At 36.7% G+C, this 23,253-nt stretch overlaps 1 non-coding gene across 1 annotated transcript; it reads right to left on the reverse strand.

Moving 5' to 3' along the window:
- Positions 1-2,950: 2,950 nt before the first annotated feature.
- TRNAH-GUG (transfer RNA histidin (anticodon GUG)) lies at positions 2,951-3,022 on the reverse strand. Its single transcript has one exon. It is a non-coding gene; the product is annotated as a tRNA-His (tRNA).
- Positions 3,023-23,253: the final 20,231 nt, after the last annotated feature.

The raw sequence follows: 23,253 nt of genomic DNA on the forward strand, positions 1-23,253 counted from the left end.
GCTTTCAGAAGTTCTTTTTACCACATATTTCCTTTCAAAGAGTCTACTTGACCACAGCCTTTTGAAAGGATTTCAGAAGGGACCTATAAACATTTAATATGAGCAGCACTCCTGTAAAGAGAATGAAAAAAAACAGAATTAATTTGAATTGATGACTGCAGATTTAAAACAGCCACTGCCTTCTATTCTGCTCAACAGATATGGATATCAGATAGGATACAACAAAATTTGCTGTACTCTTGAAAAATGAAAAATAACATAAACCTACAATGGCCTCTATTAATGTTTCAAAAGCTTTTCAAGACTTTCTGTTCAGTGCTGCATTTTCAAAAACTAGCTATCTTTCTCTATAACTTAAAAACTCTAGCAGTTTTGGTCTTAACCAACAGCTAATGCTAAGACACAATAACAAGAAAGAAATCTTTCCCCAATAATTTGATGAGTACATCATATTAGTTTTTCATTTCAGTGCCAAGAAGCAAAGTAGTTGTGCTGGGGATATGGAGATAGACACCTCCATATCCTAAAGATGTTATGTTTTATGCAGAATGAGCCATGCATGATAATAATAAGCATGAAATGACATGGGAAAACTGCAAAGGAAGGCATGTACTCTCTCCTCATGCCTTTTTAAAAAACTACTATTTCAGTTTGCTACCTAAAGGTATAGAAGGCTGACGAAGTGAACCCTTCTCTATGGCCTCCAAATTGTTCTTAGACAATAAAAAAATTTAGAGCTTCAAAAATAGATTTGTGTAAACCTTTAAATATTTTCATACATTGTTATTATTATTTAGACCATGGTTTCCAGCTGGAAAAGTATTATGTAGACTTGTCTGCTAGATATGATGACCTGCATATTCCAGCAACATACAGGCAAATCTTTGTGCAATTCAAGGTTCAAAATCAGTTCCAGGATTACCTCTTTGTGTTTCCTAGTCTGAAGTCCTGTTATCCTTGGAAACTCTTTTACACTGAAGTTTTCTGTTTTATTTTCCTCTAATGAGAAGGGGAAATTGATAAATATTTTCTCAAGAACTGGAATGCTGGGAGCCATCTGTACTTGCATGTTTATATTCCATAATGGAGCTGGCTTTTAATTTTCATTTTCTTGTGAGGAGAATAAATAACTGCAGGGGGAAGTGGTAAGAAAGGTCTGATTATCTGCCTGCACCATCTTTAGTCTCAGTTTATAGTGTGGCCATTGATCTAGCAAAACAAATATTGGTATCACAAATAAAATAAATCAAACTCAATTACTGTTTTCCAGTAAGCCATCGTAAAAAAAGAATTTTTTTTAAAGGACACTTGGAATTTTTCTACTGTCCTAATGGAATTATTCAATATCATCCATAATTACAGTAAGGTAATATTTAGACACAGATGAACACTGGACATAGAGAAGTCAGTTCCAGGTAGGTTGAGGTCAAGCAGGGGTGAGCTTTGAGTGCTTTAGCAGCCTTAGGATGATGAATGAGTCGAGCAAAATGTTTGGTGTGGCAATTTTTTAATTCCTTTTTCAGAACTTAATTCACTAGGATTCTTTAAAGAGTACATGCACCTGTGATGAGTTAATTTGCTATTTATGGATTCCATTAAATCTAACACACCAGATGACATTTCCAAAAGACTACAGCGGGGATAGAATATGAAAGATCATCCTGGTCTCTTTCATGCCAATGCATATTTCTAAATTGCTTTCTTTTGGGAAATCAGTCACATCTGTCTCATCAATTAGACCAAGAATTCACAAGCTAATTGCTCTGACATGCTCCTAAAAGGCTGAATGATATTTAGACAGGAAATCTAAGCAAATCAGAAAGAGCTCTCAGGAACCTGAGGGAGGTCCTAACATGCTAGGGGTCATTAGCCTACTAAACCAAAACTAGGACATCTAAGTCCACAGCCTCTAAAGGTGATGTGCCCTCCCAGGCTTACAGGCATGTAGAGCTTTGAATTTTTCCTGACACCGGTGCTAAAAAAGATTTGTTTCCCCTCATCACTCAGCAGGATGGTAAAGAATTTTCCTTCTCTCTTAGAAAGAGAGAAAGGCACCTGCCATTCACACTCTGAAGCAGTTGGCTTGTTGCAGGAAGCTTGAATCTATCTGGGCTTTTTGGAGATGTTATCCATTGTAATGGGGCTGATGTCCTGTCAGATGCAGCAGTGCGAGAAAAGCAGTGCTTGCTCTTGAATGGACTCCATATCAAAAGACCAACTACCAGAAACTAAATGGTAGTTTACAAATTCTTTATCAACTTGTAAAAATGATGCTTTATTAATGTAGTTATTACCAATTGCCAGTTATTACCAATTATGTAATTTTGTTTGTTTCTTTGTTTATTGCACAAAGAGCTGTTAGGTAACATAATCAATTTACTAAATCAAAGTGGTAAATTTTGAAGTCTTCATACTGAGAATTGGAGCTCATATTATTCAGTGAAACAGGACAGAGAAATTGCACAGTGTTCCTACTATAAAAACAAAGAGAATCAACAGCCAAGTGATGGTTCCCCTTGTCTGTCACCAGCAAAGACCTTCTGCTGGCAGAAGTCCAGGCCTAGGTAAGCCAGATTTCCACATCTACCACTGTCATATTTCTAAGAAATTCATGCTGATTGCTTTATTAGCATAAGAAACTAAGAAAGATCAAAACCAAAGAGGTTTCATAGCTCAGTCCAGACATTAAGTAGCTGTAAGGAGAAAAAATTCCATGGCTGCTATGAGACTACATTTTTCACACTCTCCATAAAAATTTAAATTAAAAAAAATCCCACTTGGCACTAGGATTTCTGAATTAATACTTATGCTATGTACTCTTTTTGAAAAACATTCTTGTAAAAGTTATAGAGCTTCTATTTGCTTTCTCAATTTAGTCTTAGACATCACTAATAGATTACTTTTGGTATGCAATCTGCAATTACATCTCTTCAAAAGAGACATCGTCCTCTGCCGTGACTCGGATTTGAACCGAGGTTGCTGCGGCCACAACGCAGAGTACTAACCACTATACGATCACGGCAAGCCACCAGAAAGCTCCAATGAAAAGAGATTTTTTTTTTCCATCCTGCTCTTTAAAATGTTGTATAAATGGTGCCATCTGCAGTTTACATTGAGTCTTTGCAGCAGCTTGGTCTAAACATTCTCACTATTGATCATCTCGAAATTGCTTCCAGACTTATTTTACCTTACTTTTAATCATCCATGTTTATCAGAATTGCCTAAAAAAAAACCAAACAAACAAAAACCGGGATTGTTATAGTATACTTTTCCCTGGCCCTTAAAAATATTTTCAGATTTCAGCGGGCAGAAAATATTTCCTATTTTATTAGGCAGAAGAGAAAATAAATTGCTAGCTCTTTCAAATGAAAACTGCAGCAGAAATCAAGCTACTTAATATACAAAAAGATTATAATAAGGAAAAATTCCAGGGCACTCAAATCCTATTCAGAAAAGGCAGCCTGTTTTTTTTTCTCCAGTTATATTAATTGTTTTAATACAAAATGTTGTTGCTTAATTGCCTTGGAGAGCACAGCAGCAGCACCACTGGTACATGTCCCACTGAATGTGTGAAGAAGGAGAAAGACATACCAAAAATCTTATTAGACTGTAATATGCAAGACCATTAACATGTCTTCAGCATGTCTTCAGCATGCTGATATGTGGATTTACTCTGGATGAATGTCTGCACTGTAGGATAATTCATAAGTAGATTATGCAAAAGGAATATGAGGCTGGGAGTTTAAAATGCAACTTTATTGAATGGACTCTGCTCTGCTCTGCTCTGCTCTGCCTGAGGAGCAGAGGCTCTCACTGCCTCCATCTCAGGGTAAAACATTGGTACCTCTTGCACTCACATGGTGGCCCACTCTCCCTCTGCTGCAGGAGGGAAGGAGAAAGTATTTCTTTTTGGCTGTTGATGGGGTCACATGGAGCAAAAGAGCTCTCTAATGGTGTTTTGGACTGCTGGACTTCACCCTATAACCTTCCTCAATGGTGTGATGTGACCAGAATAGCATTTTTCACTCAAGGGTCAGCATACCATTCCACAAAACAGGAAAATGACATTGCTTAACATCACGGAGGTGAACAAACGTAGGAAAAAAAAAACCGTATTCGGTCTTATCTTCTCTGAAGTTTCTTATTATAGGCCTGTGAAGGCAGAGCTATTGGAATATTGATTGAATTTCCATATGTATGGCTTTAAATAACTTCAGGTTTTCTAATTTCAGATCTTTCAGATCTCTAGTACTGGTTACTTGTCTTGAAGTAATAAAAAACTTAGGTTTTGGGTGAGTGCATACAGATTTCTTCTAAAGACAGAAGTCAAGTAAACATTATAGATATAGGGCTTTGTCCATGGCATCCCCCTTCAAAGCAAGGACATTAAGTTAAAATTACTGCAGGACTCCTTGAGGTGCTTTATAACATGATAATCAGGAGATTATAGAGATTTAAAATGTGGTTTAAATACTTGTAGCTGTGATGAGACAGGCTTTTTACAAACTCTGGAACATGTATTGATCCACTATAGTGTTAGCTCCCACCACAGTCATAGGGGTGCTTCAGTTTTGCAGCAGTGAAATTGGTTTGCTAGATTCCCCTCAAAAAATATCATGTGATTTTTTTTCAAATCTGAGTCTCAGAGAAACAACTACGAAAAAAGCCCCACTTCTAGTTCCATCTTATTGTATGAAGTTTACAATGTTATGTAATGTGTTTTTTGTAAAGTTGGAGTCATTTTATGTACAATTATTTTTTATTTCAGATTTATCTATACATGAGAATATAGTACAACAATTACATTCATAAACCTGTAAGATCAGTACACAAATTTTTGAGATGAGAAAACAAGCAGTAACTACTGGATAACAAATTATAATTTCATTACTTGTTCTACACTGGTACTACTTTTCATTTAATCTCTACACATCTCACATTTTTTGGCATTCATTAGTATTTTTTATAATTTCTATTAGTAAAATATTATTACTGGTTACTATTTTTCCCTGAAAGAAATGTTAGTGCACATGAGCATGCTTTGTGAAGTACTTGCTTAGTTGTGCAATTCTCTGCCATTGAGTTCAGCCTTTTTACCTTAGGCTTAGAAGACAGCTGTGAAATTATTACCAATGTAACTGAAAAGATAATCTTTCAAAACAACTACTTTTTCAGTTAACTCATCAGTTTTGGATAGAACATTTCCTTGTTCAGGATTGGCTTGTCTGGTCAAAAGCAAAAAAAAGAGCAATCTGAAGAAACAGACTCCCCCCAACAGCCAACGTGTACTTGGGCAGGTCTGTAAGAAGGAGAATTTGAAATATATACAAATAGCATATAGATCTACCTCATTTCCAAATGGAAGTCTTTACTCGTCAGATTATTAATTAATGTAAAATGAATAATTCAATATTCTAGCCACCAGCCTTCTAACCTGTGTTCCAGTTCAGTGCCCCCAGCATTGGGCCATGGAAATTTTTGGCTTTTTTACCTTTGCACTGAATTACATGTCCAACGCGTGACAGAAAAACTTGGGACAGACATACCCCTGCCACACAGAGAGCCAAGTAGCCCAAGACATACACAGAGGAAGCAGGAGAAGTTGTTCAGGTGTCTCCTCTGTTTACCACTACATATCTGTGTTTCTCAGTCTGTTTTGTGCCTATCTCTACCAGAAAAGCTGTGTTTCTTCTAAAATTAAAAATCCTGTGATTTTTAAGACAAGCTCTATTTAATTTTGAGTAACAATCTCAATTTCCATGACTCTCAGAGTAACTTCATGGTGTTCAAATTTTTGCTCTGACCACATGATAGAATGAACTTGAGTGTTAGGTCAAACTTAGCTTAATACTCTTTTTAGACTACTTTGTTTAAATCATCACAGTTTGCAACAGGATACTGAATATGTCTTTTTTAAAATGTTATTGCCATTTTACAGTAGGCAGTTGTCATATCAAGACATTTTGGGATGTACAAGTGAAAAATTCTCTTTTAGTACTGGTTTTTAATATTAGAAAGAGAATTCTACAGGCATTTCTGTGCTTGCTATTTTTTTCATGGACACCTTCAGGCAAGAAATTCTATCCTCACACATGTGCATGAATGATTTGTTGCAGTAAAAATCAGAATATAACTTATTACAGACTGAAAAACTTTTGCTTAAGGCTCTTCATCATTAAAAACCTAAAGGATTTAATTTTTTTATGCAGCAAATGCATTAAAAAACCCCACAACCTTCTATGAAAGTTTAGCTTTTATAGGAGGCACAATCATCACCCAGATCAGAGATGCTGCTTGGAAGAATTGATGCACTGCTGGAGCTGTGACATTGTCCAGATAGGTATATCCAGTGCCCTTGCTAGGGGAAGGAGAATGCCATAGTATAGACACTTGTTAGTTTTCATTGCAGACTTAAGTTACTCGATATTTACATTTCCTATCCTCAGTGATTATATTTTTTAAATGAACATGAAAGAAGGGGGAAGATAAAATTATATTTAAGTATTGTAAACAATTCAGGCTAGCATCTGGAGGTCTGCTCTACTCCTTTGGGTGGATGACATAATTTGAAGTCTAAAGTCATACTGTTCTGTATATAGAGGGTTCTGATCGGCAGTATTTCACAGTTGCAAAGTTTATGGGGGTTTGTTTCATTGCTACATGCATGCATGGCATTCAAGCAGTTTCTGCTCAAATGATTGCTGACTGCCTTTGCTTCAGCATTTTCACCACCAGCACTCCATGTGGGCATGCCAGCCATATGCACTGGGCCAACTTCCCAAGGGCAGGGTATGCTCCCCTTCTTTGACATGCCAGGAACAAGTCTGTGTGAGCCTTGCAGAGCCCTTTGTACTGCATGAGTACAGCAAGCCACCCAACAATACTGCATCTCCTGCCTTGCAGGGGCAGCTTTCACCCCCCAATAAAACATGGGCATTGAAGACACCAAAGGATACACAGGGAGGGTGAGAGAATGCCAGCTATATCTTCAGGGGAGGATGAACCTAATTTTTCTGCTTCAAGGGTTGTCATTTTGCTAAGCCTAGGACAGAGAGACTGAGTACATGCAGGCAGTTTACAGTTGCTATAACTGGATTATATAGGAATATAGAAGAGTTTCCTGTGTTGTATATGTGTTTGTCATTTGGCTACAGGATTTTCTTAGGCATATTCTGCACAGAACTTCACTTTAGTTTGTGTATAGATGGAAAATACATTAGAACTAAAACCTGAGCTCAAAAGATTCTTTGGCAATTCACTAGACAACTCTGCCATCAGCAAGTAGTCTTCTCTTTTCTTCTTCTAATAATCTTTCTAGTAGTAGGGCACCTACTCTTTTTTCTGTACTAGGACTAAGACTCCTAGTACAGAAGAGTCATCTTGGGATCGCTACTTTTCTTAGAATTCAAATATATTAATTGTACAATACTTTTCTTTTGCACTGTGCACTCCGACAATCAGTCAAAAAAGATGATGGAAATGTCTATTATTTTCCCTTAACCAATATCATGTCACTTCTTTTGTGAGGAAATTTCTTCCCCTTCCAATGATTTTTATTTTTTTTCTCCGTTATTCTTTTCTCTTCCTGCAGCTTTCAATTTTCTTTTTGGTAGCCAGAGGCCTAGAGTGAATAAAATGATTCAAGCATTTTTCCACCAGACCTCTATCTGCTTACAGAAAAACAGAATATTCTCAGGGTCAGTTTGGCTACTTCTTCAACCATGTATATTTAAATATAGACATTTATGGCACAAAGGGAGCAAGTGACATGGCTAAAATCTTCAAAGTAACAAAATCATATAACCAGCATTACATAGTTCCAAGCACAGTTGTGTAATAAGCATTAGAGCACAACTCCTGTGTCAATGATGAGAAAATTGTACTCAGGTGCCAATCACCCCACTTTGCACCAACTACAGCCATCAGAGTGCTCAGGTCAGCTTTCTAAAAAGCAGGTGCCCTTCTGTTCATGAACAGCTAACTTCCAAAGTCTATACTGTAAGTGCAATTTCCTACCCTGTTGTCCAATGTTCCTGGTATGCAGTCCAAACCTGCACTGGCATTTCATTCTGCCGGTTTCTGGTACAAGTGAATGTCATCTGTCATTCCTTCATTTTGCAACTTTTATCCTCTTGCAAAATTCTCCATCTTACTGAATATTCATGTAGATTGTATTCCTACAGTTGAAGATTCTTATAGGTGGGAATTTTTGCTTAAGTGATTCTTACTCTTTAAAATTTTTGCATGCTATTCAAGGAAAACATGTAAATCAACTTGGATTATCAAAATGTGCACTGTGGCTTGCCTGAGGTGCAGCATTAATGCTGATCTCTCCTAATTTTCATACTGAATCAGTAACCTGTCCTCAAGGGTGAAGAGGTGATGTCCTGGGAGGGGAGAAAAATTTCCCTGTACTTCCAAACATAGACTGAGACTAGGAAAGGTCTCAATATATTCTGTTATTGTCAGACACATGATCTTTTAGACTCTAACAGGACATAAGCACAGCTTCCCATTTAACATAAGTTGTTAACAAATTAATTGAGGTATATCCAAGGAAAGGTTTTTGTATATATAATGTTCCTAATTTTTTTTTTTTAATTGTAACACAACAAAGCACTTTCATCTAAAGCCAGCAGACTGTCATGTGTACCCAAGCAGTTGCAAACCATACAACAGGGAGGATGACTGTTAGGCAGTTTTATAGTTTGTTCATCACCATGCTCTCTCTTCTGGAAAAGAAAAAGAGGATATGCCTTTTCAAGTTAGGATTTACAAGTCCTTTTCACTATGCTGCATTTTAACTTATTCTCAGTGGTTTCAGCTCTCTACATAGCAGCATTCTCTGTGCACATATTCTTGCAAGATAAGCAAGTCTGGAGAAAGCACCCAGAGAAAAGCTAAGAGATAAATCATGTCTGTATTCAGCTCAGATACTGCAGGCATTAAAGGACAAGTGAAATTCTTTACAAGGGGATAGTAATAAGCAAGGCAGTCAAACCAACAAAACTGAGCTAAATTATAAGTTATGTGACCATAGATGATAATGGTCCTTAGACTGAGCATGTCTTCGTAAGAGTTTTCAACTAAACATTCAGTAACAAAGCAGGTATTTGATCAGTCTCTATTTACTGTGAGTTCTTTCTTGAAGTACTCAAAAAAATTATGAGGGAGACAAAACATTAACCTTTTTGTGAGACCAGAACTGGCACAGCCCATACCCTCCTGTAAGTCTAGAACATCATACCTTCAGCTGCACAGGCTCTGGGATATGTTGATCATTAATGGCACTTATCTGCAGTCTCCTCATAAAATGAGGGTGAGCATTATTTTCCATACACCTCTCTGGCAGAGCAAATTGCCCCATGTTTCCACAAGTGGAAGGAGCAGAGCCACAGGGCTATGCATCTTCAGCTATAAGCAGTTGTAAATCTTAGCTAGTCAGATTTTCAGCACACTGTCAGTGCTGATGAGCACCACATGGCTTCCCCAAGACTTGAGGGTATATATCTATCTCATCAATCTTTTTCTTATTATAAGCAGAACTGTTTTATATTTTTTTCATCATGAGTCATGAGGAAATTTGTGTCTTCTGTGTAGGGCTAGGATACAGCTGGGCACAGGAAAGCATTGAAGTAAATTATCCTGTGAGGGGCTATTTCCAGCCTAAATTTTCAGGCTCAGTTGGATTTTAGCTTGGAGTGCCTCACAATCTAGCTACCATGGACTAAAAGTAACACTGTGAGAAAAAGTGCTACCTGAAAGACAAAGCAGAGCTGGAAGCTCCAGTCACATAGTCAGAAAATAGTACCTGATGGTCCTGACCTTAGCCACTGTGAAAGAGATAATGCTATAGCAAAAGAGAGAAAGCATCAAACCTAAAGACTGGCTAAAGAAAGACAATGGAGTCCTCAAGGCTGAATTCAAGTAAATAAATTGTTAGAAATGAAAGTCTAAGTCAGACAGAATTTCCAGTCAAGAAGCCGGAATGTAGTGGGATGCTTTTTTTAGCTGAAACAGGCAGACGATGTCCCTAGTTTTCAGATCCTCTTGTTTGGTTAGATAATATCTATCCTTTGGATTGCAAGTTCTCTATCATTCCTGAAAGTTAAGTGCAATCATAATTAAGTGCTTTCCTTCCTTCCTTCCTTCCTTCCTTCCTTCCTTCCTTCCTTCCTTCCTTCCTTCCTTCCTTCCTTCCTTCCTTCCTTCCTTCCTTCCTCCCTCCCTCCCTCCCTCCCTCCCTCCCTCCCCTCCCCTCCCCTCCCCTCCCCTCCCCTTCCCTCCCCTCCCCTCCCCTCCCCTCCCCTCCCTCCTCTCCCCTCCTTTCTTTCTCTCTCCCTTTCTGCCTTCCACTCTCCCACTCTTTCTTCCACCTTTCCTTCTTTCTTTTTTTTTCCAAAAACCTCTCAATACTGATCTGAATTTCTAGGATAGATGGGTGAAATATTTCTTGGTCTGACTACAATTAATTTCTCTGAATGTCATAGTGTCTGTCAATGATATGCAGCTGTGTAATCCTTATGACTGAATGCACTCAGACTGATCAAACTAGTCCCAAAGCGTAGATAACTGGCTTTAAAATCATAGGTAGGTAGTTGTCTGCTCCTACAGCCAATTCAAGCTGAGGCTGCAACTTTGCATTGCATGCTGTGATTAACTGGGGAAAACCAGATTTGACTTCCCGGCTGGATCCTAAGCAGGATTTCATTGGCCAGTGATCCAGTGACACTCTGATTCAGAGTATCTCCAGATTCACAAGTCAGCAGTGGTGCTGTTGTCAGGATTCCACAGCATTGCAATGGACAGGAAAAAAATTCAACATTTTCTGGTTGCCCTCATTTGCAGCAGATCAGCTTCCTAATAGAAACAGGGTTAAAAGACTACAAAACAGGTTCTCAAGCCCTGTAGAATCACAGACCTTCACCACAAAAAAGACACTGAGGTTGTAGAGCATGTCCAAAGAAAGGCAATGAAAGTGATGAAGGGTCTGGAGCACAAGTTCTGTGAAGGATCTAGGGTTATTAATCTGAAGAAAAAGAGGCTGAGAGAGGATCTTAACACTCTCTACAATTACCTGGGGTTGTAGCTGGGTAGGGCTTGGCTCTTCTCCCAGGTAGTGATAGGACAAGAAGAAATGGCCTCAAGTTGCACCAGGGGAGGTTTAGATCATGTATTAGGGAAAAATGAATCACTGAAAGGATTGTCATTCATTAGCACAGGCTGCTCAGGGAAGTGGTGGAGTTACAGTCCCTGGAGGTATTTAAAAGACAGGTAGATACTGCACTTAGGGACAGGGTGGCCATGCCAGCGTTAGGTTAGTGTTTGGAGTAAATGGTCTTGAGGTCTTGCATGTTTTCTCTAACCTAAACTATTCTACAATTTTATGATTCATTCACCTGGACAACTACATCGCTCTAACAGAGCTGATTTCTAAAAGTGTTCTCTAAGCAGAGGCATCTTTTCACACATTAGGATGTACTAAAAGTCTTTCTTTTTATTACAGCCCACAAAAATATTTCCTATTTTCCCTTCCCCACAACACCAGTGTGTATAATAGCGAATTCATCATCTTCTCCAGAATTCTGAATGCCATTTTTGCAGCAAGGAATGAGGACAGGTCAGGATTATGGACGCTACTAACAAACCATAAGCAAGTGAGCACAAACAAGACAAAGACTTTGCACTTTTAATCAGATTTTTCATACTTTTTTTTTTTTTTAATACATATTCCACCCAGTTAAACTATCTAAATTATATTCCATCCATAGTTAAACTGTCTAAAAAATTCCTGTGTATCTGCAAAGGTCATCATAAGGAGTTTAATTTCTTTTTAGATGGCTGCAATTTACATTCATGATTTTTTAAAAATATATTCTGCATTATTGTAGGGAATATGACTCCTAACAAAGTATGAGTATTTACATACTATTTAGATGGCTATGGAAGAGTTACTTCTTGAAAATCTTACCCTGCAGGCCTTTTTGGAAACATCAAAGCCAGGTAATCAAAAAAGCCATCAAATTATATCCCACAAGACATGGGATTGGCTCTGGATTTCAGTTTTTGATATTTTTATTAAATATGTTTTAAAATAACATTTAAGTAAGATTAAAAAGTCACCCATATATAATTCTTTGCTTTACTTATATCCTTTATAGGGCTGCAGGTAAAATATATAGGTTGGAACATAGATTTGTTGTGGTCTGGGTCACATACAGAATTCAATTATGCCATAAATCAATCCCCTGAAATAGGAAATTTTACTTTCAGAATATTAGTTTTATCCAATAAGGAATCAGATAAGAGATATTGCCACCTAACACAAAGATAGGGTTTTTGTTTGTTTTTTTCTCACTGCTCTGCAGATGAAAAGTGAACTAAAATATAATACACAGCTTGCAGGATTATCAAAAGTGCTAGTTACCATACCAAAGAACAACTGAATAAAATTCTTTGAAATTTCTTATTATTTGCTTTACTCACTAAAGCAGAACACACAATTTTCAGTTCTAAAAGATAAAGTGTCTGTATGTGCTTTAAAACATCTTACATTTCTTCTACAGAGTGTTCTTTGTTAAGAAATTACAAATTCCTGTATCTGAGCTTCTCCATCTCCCAAAAAGTCATCAAAATTTAGTTTCACATAACATATCCTCAAGGTTCAGTTATGTGACATTCAGCTTTGCACATTTCAACTACTTTTTTAATGTTGTTTGAAGATCAAACAAGGTTTAACCAATCAGTAGTAGATATAGAGGATTTATCTGCAACCACACTATGCTGTTCCTTTAATACCTTTCAGCAACATAAGTGCTTACATCCTAATAGGTTTTTAGCTTAAGATCTAATCATCCACTCTTGAATTAAGATGCTTGAATGAAGCCAACTCATTTGGAACTAAGCACTTTAATGTCAACAGAGACATATGGTATTGAGACTGAATTACAAAGGATCTCTTCTGAGCCATCTATTACAGAAGCAAGACTAAGACTCCAGCATTATTATTAGTTTACTCATTTATTTTCTAGCAAATAATTGAGAGTAAGATCTTCTTAAGAAAGTGGAAATGGTCTAATAATTGCAGTCTGGTGGTATAGTATATTCCCGTGTGCATTGATTAAATCTCCCCATCCATACTTTATGGCACTATGCTCATCTGTAAGATCTCCTTCTGAAACTGAAGGAAAAACAAACAAAATATAAAGTGAAACAACTTTAGCCCAGTGATGAAAATTTTAATTTATCAGCAGTAATGTCAAGTCTTCTAACATTTAGTAAGAAATCTAGACATTTAATTGCCTTGAAACCTTATTATCTAACAAAATATTTCTTTTAAAAATTGTTCATGACAAAGTTTATGGCAATAAATAATACCCTCCTTTCAATATAAAGTTAAAAACAGAGGCTCCCTTTTTTTCTCAAACTGTTTCGCTCTCTCTAGTCTCAACATGATGTTGAGAAAAATATGCTAGAGTAATCACGTGTAGCATCAGTTGGAAAAATTGAAGTGGTCATCTTTCCACATTGTTTGTTTATGGAACAAAAAGAGCAAACAAAGAAACAAAGCAATATAAATTGAAACTGAAAGTGTATTTTTCTGGGATGGTCCTTTTAAGTAGAATCCACCAGTTTTTAAATGTTCATGACCATATAAGAAAATTGCTGCAAAGAAGTTTAAATACGATGTTTAAACACCAAGGTGTTTAAATACCATTATGTGACTAAGATAAAATTCAAAGTTTTCTTATAATACTATCAAGAGTTTTTTGTCTACATTTGTAAAGAAGATATGTTAGACAATATAGATGCATTTCTATTTAAGGCATTGTTACCAAGGGCTCCAGCAGACAGTGGTCATCTCTCTGCACTGCTGTTAATTGCATAAATGCATTCCTACTCTTAGCTCAGTAAAACTGCAACATGGGCTGTGCTCACAATCCATGTGTTTTCCCCCTTTAAAGGCAAATAGGCTGAACTGCCTCCTCTGTGTCATCACAATAAATATCTGGCAAATATGACTGCAGAAGTAAAAAGATGCAGTGCAATTCTATCAGGGGCATCAGCCATGTCTTTTCTGTGAAGTTTCCCTTTCTCCAAGCAGTCTGCACCAGAGAGCAGTCTGCAGAACAACCAGAGTCATGCTTCACACTGTTTTTTTTTTCCCCGAAGATTTTCAGCACTGCAATTTTAAGAGATGTCCTGTCTTTCTGAATACAGAGACCTTCCTATAAAAGCTTGTTGACATGGAAAAAATTACTTCAAGTTTCCTTTATATTTGCTAAATATTCCATTTAAGAATACTGGTTTGCTAACAGCTTGAGAGCTCTGTTTTTGATTTTGGAATGTATGTTATTAGCTATCTCAGAAACAGAAAAAGCCATTTAAAAATAATACAAATTTCCAAAAATCTCTGCTTTGCAGACTTTTCTAATTAAAAAACAGAAGAAAAGTTGTTATCATTGTCTAAATGCAAGCATTATGAAAGTGACTTTAAGAACAATATGTATGGTAGCATAGCATGGATTAGTAAAACCCACCTGAAGAACTCCCACAGCATTTCTCCCTGTGAACACACAGTTTTAATTTTGTTTTGGCTTAATTGTGTTTGTTTGCTTCAGTTTACTTTTTATCTTTTCCCAAGCTTATTTTTAAGGTGGATCTGTCAGCTAAGTCTCACTGAGATCTCAGCAGGAACCTGGCTGCAATTAAGGACTGTACAAGTCATACCACAAAGCCAGGTCGTGTTCTCAGCCTGTATTCAGTGCAAGTAACACACAGACACACACTTCAGAAAAAAATGTGGCCATTGGCATACACCAATTTGGCAAAGCCAATTTTTTAGCCAGGAGAAGGGCAAGTGACACAGCAGTGAGAAACAGGGGATCTTTTATTGCTGAATCTATTATCCACAAAGAACTTGGAAAATTTTTACCATCTTCAGCTTAAAGAGCTTCTTTTTTTCTGTGTTGAAATACAGAACAGGTAGATTTAACACTTGTACAGGTAGATTTAACACTGAGGAGTTCTGTGACTAGAATGCCAGAAATTTTAAAGAGGACCATGGAGACACTGACATTGTGAGTAAGTTCTTCCCAGTCGGCAAATACTGTATCAGTCACATCTGGAAGTTTTTCTTCCAAGGACCAGAAACAAACTTTTTAGTGAATGAAAGCAATATGAACACCATGTTTGTATCAATCCTGATCCAACTGGATTCATTCACAGAGGCTCACATGACATGTGAAGGAAAGGCAATTGTAAGGATACAGGAGAAATCTGTGTTTCTGATTCTTTTTGAAGAGCAACTAGTATTTTTTCACTGCCTAATTTTTTGTACTAATTGTTTGAGGGGTCATGGGAGAGATGAATGCTAAAATAAGGAGGAGGAAAAGAACAGACTTGAGGGGATGAATAGCAGCTGTGGTGAAGAAATCTACCAGACGGTAATTGCACAAGTCTTTAAATACCCAGAACTTAATCTGAAACCTTCTCTGGTGTAGAAAGGCATGTGACAGAAAGGCATCATTTCAGCACCCTCAGGAAGTCTTTTGTTCACTTATACAGAACCTCACTTGCTCAGGAGCTCACAGATAGGTCTGCAGCTTTCAGCTCTACAGAAGGTAAAGGCACGTGGTGGTACTCAGCCAACACCAACCAATTGAGAGCACAAGCAAACAAAAATGTACCACCCCTTGGACCGGTTTCCTACCAAGATCCTCCAGCTAACTTTTGCGTAGGAATCTAATAACATGTGCAATCCTTAAGAGATACACAACAACTGTAAACATACAACGGGACACCTTTTGTGTGTGCAGGTTAATTTTTAAAAACATTTTTTGATGGTGATTTGCTGAGAGAAATGCCACAAAGTCTGATAAAATTAACTTGTTGTAAATGTGAAAACACAAGATTGCTACTTTTAGAGGAATAGGAGCATGCGTCGACTTTTCAATTTATTCTGAAATACATCTTAATTGTGAAGATGAACACAGGTATACCCCTTAAAATATGAGATCATAATGTGCTACAACTAATAAATAAAAACAGACCCTTTCTTCTGAAATCAGAATAAAGCCTCTGAAGAAGGAATGTTTAACATCACAGGGCAGAAGTCGAACTATGACAGGTTTAAAATAAATACAAAATAATTTCCATAGATAACAGCTAGGATTCTGCTTTCTGGCCAGTTTTTATTTTCAACACATTTTGTTCCTCTCAAAAGCCTGTACTGCTTTCTGAACAGCAAAGCAGTGTTTCATATTTTGCTGCCATTCTCACAAGTCACCACGTGAGGGACTCAAGGACTCTTTTGTCTTTGCAAACCAGATTTATACCCATGTTAAACCTATTGCTTATGTTTAAATGGAAAATTTTGGAAAAAATCTCTGCACTTGCCATCTGGTATTGCTGATAACATGGAAAATTTTATTTCAGCAAATCATATTCATCTGTTTATATTGTGAGGTGATGTAAGTAGATGATGATAACTTACAGGGCAAAAATTCACAAAATGGAAATTACTTTTTTAAAATAAAATATTAACAATGATAAACACCATCATTTTTCTTCTTTGTTTGGGCAGAGGAAACTTTAATTCTGCTAAATTTATATGCTAGAGTATGCCTCTAGCTAATGAAAGCATAGATTTCATTTGGTCTAAGCAAAGAACTGACATAAACAAAGGGCAATATGAACAGGAAATATGTGAATCACCAATGACAGGGGAAAGATTTTCCCAGAGCTTTTGTGCTGTTTTAAAATCAAATATGACCCTTCTGAAGCTTCAGAGAGAGCTTTGTAAAAGTTAAGATTTTCCTACATGGTATCAAACAGGAATTTTGACACAGGCAAGCTGTAAGCAGATGAACCCTTTTTCAGAATACAATTATAGACAATATATGTGTAATACCAACTCCAAGATCATGTGGAAATAATATCTATTGTTTCAGAATCAGAATAGCCATGTCAGCCAGGCACAGTGCCATACTGATGAAGTAATTAATCTTCACAGTTCTGAAACAGTTGAGGAATCACAGTACTAGATTGCATTGTATGGCAAGGAAATGCTATTTGATTTCAAGCACATGTTCAAACAACTGATTTTTTTTTTTTTAAGGTGTCTTCTTACTTTGAATTTTCTAAATGGAAATCAGATACAAGCAATAAAAGGCAATATATACTTCTCACACTTAATCAGCTGTTCTTCATGGCTTTTAATCTGGTTTGGTGGTTTGGACTAAAAACAAACAAACAAAAAAGGTGTCATATTTTTTTCAAGGATTTAAAGTAGATTGGCTGACTTCAGGAAAAGAGCATACTATTTTCTCATGAACACAAATGCAAAATTTTCTTCCAAATACTGGCTAAAGTAAAAAGTCTTTTAAGTTGAAATTATTTGGTTGGAGAATAAAACACAACCAAATGACTTGAAAGTCAAATTGAATTATAAGTTAAACCAACTGGAAAAAATGTAAAAGAACAATCACACATTTATCTAACTGAAATATAATTTATATCTCTATATATGCATATAAGTTATTAAAAATAGGAGGACAAATAGGAGGACTTGCAAATCTCACAGTCCTTTACCACAATCACTAATAGAAAGGCCCTCATGACATCTCATAAAAACTGGGGGATTTACAATTTTTTCTATTAAGCTGTTCCCTCATTATATAGCATACTTGCAGAGAGCTAATGCAGGCACAGATGAATTAACCCTTTGCTTTCTCAGAGATAAATGAGTAAAAAAATCCAGAAAAACATATAGCATAGAATTTCTGAAGAGTTTCTGTTGTCCACAGTTCTTTGCCTACATTGCCTACAATCTTAGGAAGGCAGAAACAGCTGCTCAAATATAGCACCATGCCAAGGGACTGAGCTCAGCTGACATGTATGCTATGTAATATTAAACACTTTGTATTAGTAGCACTGGATATCATCTATAAAGGACCTAAAAGACCAAAGGTTTGCTGTATTTCCCAATCTCAGTAAATCTAAAGATTTGTAAAACATAGGTGTCATATCTACTGTCTGTAACCCCAAATGCAGAGAGGTGCCTAGAAATCCAGTGAAGTGAAGCTAGCATGTGCCAGCAGGTTAGTGTATCATGCTGTGGTGAGTGGTCTTTTAAACTTCCAGGTACTAAAATAGAGAACATAGTGCCACTGAGACCAGAAAATCAGACAAGAAACTAGTTGCTGAAAACAGATCTGTCAGTGCAGAGCTGTTTAAACAAAGCTGGTATTCATCCACCGGGAAAAGGAAGTGCCATCTCCCTAACACATGCATGCACATGTGTACGTGAGAGATATTTTAATGAGGAGATTAATAAAAAATAGCTAAAATTTGACACAAGCAAAATATTTATCATGCATTGTATTTGGATATTTACCTGGGACAGTTATCTAATGAACATTATAAATAAAGCTCTGCAGATGCTCTGTGGACACACAGTTGTTCAAGTGCTGGCAGACCTGTACTTGTAACAGAATGATAAAGTACAGGAGAAGCAAAATCTGATGTGTTTGTGACATTATTTTTTAATTATTTACTTGTTTTGTTCCATCTGCTTTTCCTTGTTCTGCCAGCAAAGATTTGGCAATGCCTGCCCCATCCATGTGATTGCTCTTATCCTGTAACTGTCATGAGCATCATCTTAAATTTGTCATTTGACTATTTATGAACTTCCCCTGCTAGTGTTGTTTCTTTTGCTGAACAACAATTTTGTTTTTATTTTGTGCCTTGAAAAGGAATGCTGAAGACCTCACAGTCAGCCTTCAAAGGATTAGGCCATTCCTTTGTCCTGTGGTAAGAACAAAAAACTTGTTCCCACACTCACTCCTTGAGGAATCTCATTTCACTTCACTATCTCCTCTGTAGGACCAGATTTCCATCATCAGTTTCCATTTTTATTTTCTTTCCAAATAGTCAACTCTCTTCATGCTCAGTCAAGTGTTTCTCTGAAGTTTCTACAGACTGATCCAGGGTAATATTTGCTTTATAAACAGAAATATCCTTGAGATTTTTTTCATAATGTCTTTCACCTTAAGAGATACTCTTTGTAGCCGGTCTCATTAATAGAGATTATATTTATAGCTTCTCAAGCAATGATCAAGCATCAGAGAAATAACTTTAATATCCACAGCGCCAAATGCTATCTTCTTGCTTGAGCACTATGTGATTCAGAGAATTCTATTAATGTTCACATACAGTTTAGTTTAAAATCTTGGTTTCAGCTGCAAAAAACTTTATGCTCAGCAACAGCAAAATGCTAGTTTTGTTTGTCCTTGCAAATCTTTAATTTTATGGTCACTGAATCTTTGCAGCACCTCTTTAGATTGCTTCATTTTATCTGTCAGAAAGTTTGAAGGACATTACTCCTAGATGACACTTCCTAAACTTTGTTACAGTTTACCTGCATAGTTTACCTGTTCCCATAAATTTTCACTGATGCCATAGTTATGCAGCACCTTAAGGGAAGACCATAAAAACATGGGGCTTCAGGGCCATTTCAAAGAGAGGGTTTGGTTTGTTTTCCTTGCACCTTCTCAGCTCCCACACAGGTTAGTAGAGAAGCATCTTTACAGCTCCCATTCACTTAACTGCTAGACATGGGAAGTACAATGTAAGGGAACTATGTCAAAAAGATGGGTTTTTTAATCTAGAGTAGGAAAGACTGTATCAGGGTTTTTGCTCTTTTTCTATAAAGAGCTGTGTAAAGCCTATTTTTCTCTTCTTATTGCAATTAAAATTCTTCCTAAAACCCAATCTGTTCTATTTCTTCCACTTGCAGAACCCCTTGTTTCCCACTCTTCTGGTGTAAAATATCGCTCAGTTGTAACTCTAATTATATGATCAAACAGGTCTTGGTCACACTAGAATCTAAACTACCTACCTTTGCTTTGAGAGTCTGGCCTTTTTTTCCCCCAAAAAATAAACATAGTATCTGTGCACACATATATGCAGACATCATGAAAAAACCCTCTGTATTGTCCTCCTCTGAAATAACTAATTTAGTAAGCCAAACTTTCACAAGTTGCATGGCAAAAATTATAAGTCTCCACTTTATGGCATATGAAGAGTCTGAGTAGATGAGTTTAAAAACCAATAGACAGAGAAATGTTTCTCCAAACAAAGCATAATGCAGAAGGGCAAGCTCTGTTTCTTCATTCATTATGGGTTGTACATCTTTATGAAGAGAACTTAAAGGATCAGAACAGCCATTGTACATTTAGTTACAAATATCTCGTTTTAGATCTTCCTCTGTCTCACAAGTGGACAGACATATATAGACACAGACATAGACATAAACACGTATCTATACATACACATGTTTGAATACATATATATATGTGTGTGTGTGTGTGTGTACATATGTATGTGTGTGTATGTGTGTGTGTTTATACACATATACACACATATACGTTAGTCTTTCCAGGCAGATGTATATAAGGCAGCTCCTTCAATACAGCTCTTAGATGATTCAGAAAACTCATTGTGGCTGGGATTGGGATAAAATCATGGTATAGATATTGAAAGGGCATACCTGCCCTGAATCACAGTGGGGTTTTGCTGAATGTTCCACTAGAGAGTTAAAACAGTAATATAATTGCTGTGAACTTTCTAGGTGAATGTGTTGACAAGGTATATATATACATAACTAATAAAAAAAATGTTTAAGAGGCTAAGTAACTGAAAATCACAAATGTGAAGGGTCTTTCCTTATAGGTGTAACAGTACAATTAGTTATAGAATACTGATTTTCTGTAGATTATCTCATTCTAGAGATATTACTGTGTGATTTAGATGAGATATTAACTGCTAACACCCTTTTCTCCCCATTTCACTTTGCATGCATATTCACTATGAACACAAAGAGAGTATGGTTGTCTAGCTTATGCCACTACCCCATCAAGCAGGACAAGAAAAACTCATATTGAGTAGAGCAGTCTTAAGCCTTCCACATAAGAAATTGCAGCCATAACCACCAGCTAGTTGTATTACCATTTGACTGAATTTTCTTAAATCCATTCTGGCATCCTTCTCTTTTTAGCTGACTGATGCAAATTTTAGTAGTCTAAGATGTTAAGGTGCTATAAAATGTCACAAGAGAAGCAACAGTTCCCTTTGAATTTAGTTAGCATTTCATTATAAATAAAACAGGCAGATTGAAACCTGTGCTAAATCTTAACACACATACAGCAGATGTCTTTTTGTACAGAGATGTCAATTGTGCTCAGCACTCATACCCCAAAAGGATGGAAAACAACCTGTTGCTGAATATATTATTTTATAGACAGCTATGCACAGACATCTTTTATGTCATTCTCTTTTTAATTTGTTTTTCCAGTCCTGGTTGCTAGCGAGTCACAAGGCTATTTCCCTGCTCGTACACGTGCTCACTTCTGTGTGTTTGTATACACGTGTGCTTTCAGGCAGCCCAGAACAGTCTTAGCTGCATTTAGAAGGATACATGCACCTACAACCTGCAGAGATCCAAGTCCTGGTTAGCATCATGTTGTGGAATGAAGAAGGGGTGTGTGTGCACATCTCCTGACAGCCTGGCCAATGTCTGCAGAGGCCTCGGCTGTGCACCAGCTCCAGGAACAGCAATCTGTTGCATCCAAAAACACAGAAATGTCTGAGCCATGGCAGTATTTCCATCCAGTCTGTCAAACTGGTTATAAGGAAGATGGGGCTTGTTAGTGTAAGCTGCTGACACACCAAGATTATACCAATGAGCCAATAATTGCCAGCAGAGTGATTTCAGAAAGGTCCAAAACAGTTCCTAGGAGCCTGCAATACCAGAGAGATTTCCAGGCAAACATGACTGACCACTGGATAGTAGGCAAAAATAAAAAAAAAAAGCAAACAACAGATTAAGTCTAAAGCACTACTCATTTCCAGCTCAGCACACAGTTGAATTCAATTGCCTGAACTTCCAGAACTACAGATGTGTAAACAGGTGAAAAACACCTTATGTGAAAAGATTTATTAGTAATGGAAAAAAAATGTCCAGTAAAATATAAATACTGTGGTGACTCATTCATCTACTATTCATAAGCATTCTTTTTATCCTAGTGTTTTCTAATTTAATTACTAGTTGGACTAGTTGGGATTTTTGGTTTTTTTAGTACAAATAGTTCTGAATAGTATTATTTCTTGCACTCTTACATTCAGATCAGTTTATAGGCGTAAATTTTTAAGAAGAAGACAACTAAGATAACCATGACAATACTAAGCCAATACTTCTGCTCCACTGCTTGCAAAAACCTGTCTGAATTCTTTGTGATTTTTTTTCAAAGGCACTGTGTAGGACGTAGCCTACTGATAACAAAGTCATGTTGAGGTTTTTACTTAGACAAATACCATAATATTTTACTGCTGCTAATCCTCTGGCCTTTCGGGTGAGATATAAAAGTATGAATATTCATATAAACACAATTCATGAATCAGATAATTGACAAATTGGGACTTAAATTCAATTTCCAGATATAGCCCATACTTTGCAGCCATCTTGGAATGTTACAGAAGACATTATGCACACAGGGCTATTAAAATGGACTCAGTTTGTGACTTGAGGAGAAATTAAGTGAGATTTTTTTTTTTAATCTTTTCACTTTTGGCAAAGAGAATACTTTTAATCACTAGAAAGAACTGATTAAACCCCAAAAAATAGACTTTTCTGTTTAAAATGGAAAATTTTTTGTTTCCTCAGTTGCCTACTTTCTTGCAGTTCAACCATAACACAATTTTTGAAGCTCTATTATAAATGGCTGATAATTATATTTGGAAATACGGACTAGTCTATAACTAGCACAGGAAAGCTGTGTATGGCCATTGTAGAAAACCATTCCCCTGAGAAACAGGATAATGGGAAACCAAAGCAAATAGCAGAGGGCTTTAGCAAGAGGACATCTCCATTCAGAACCTATATAATTATTTAATGTATTTTGTTTTACAGCAAGTGAACAATGTTCTTTCTATGTATGATTAAGTTGGCTAAAGATTAGTTTAGTATCTTGATCTCTGTATCAGCTGAAACAAAAAGCATTTGTTTTTACATGTGGAAAGATGAAACTTTTACTTCTGATTCCCTCTCAGTGGAAAAATAATTTAGCAATTCAGCTACATCTATTGAACAAAGGCTATGTGCAAAAAACCAAAAGTATGTTTGTAACCTCAAGGAGCTTTCATAGCAAAATAGCTGAGACCTGTTTGTCCTACTCTCCTTCCCTCTTAAGCTTA

The sequence above is a fragment of the Lonchura striata genome, chromosome Z, assembly GCF_046129695.1.
Source record: "Lonchura striata isolate bLonStr1 chromosome Z, bLonStr1.mat, whole genome shotgun sequence".
Classification (NCBI taxonomy): domain Eukaryota; kingdom Metazoa; phylum Chordata; class Aves; order Passeriformes; family Estrildidae; genus Lonchura; species Lonchura striata.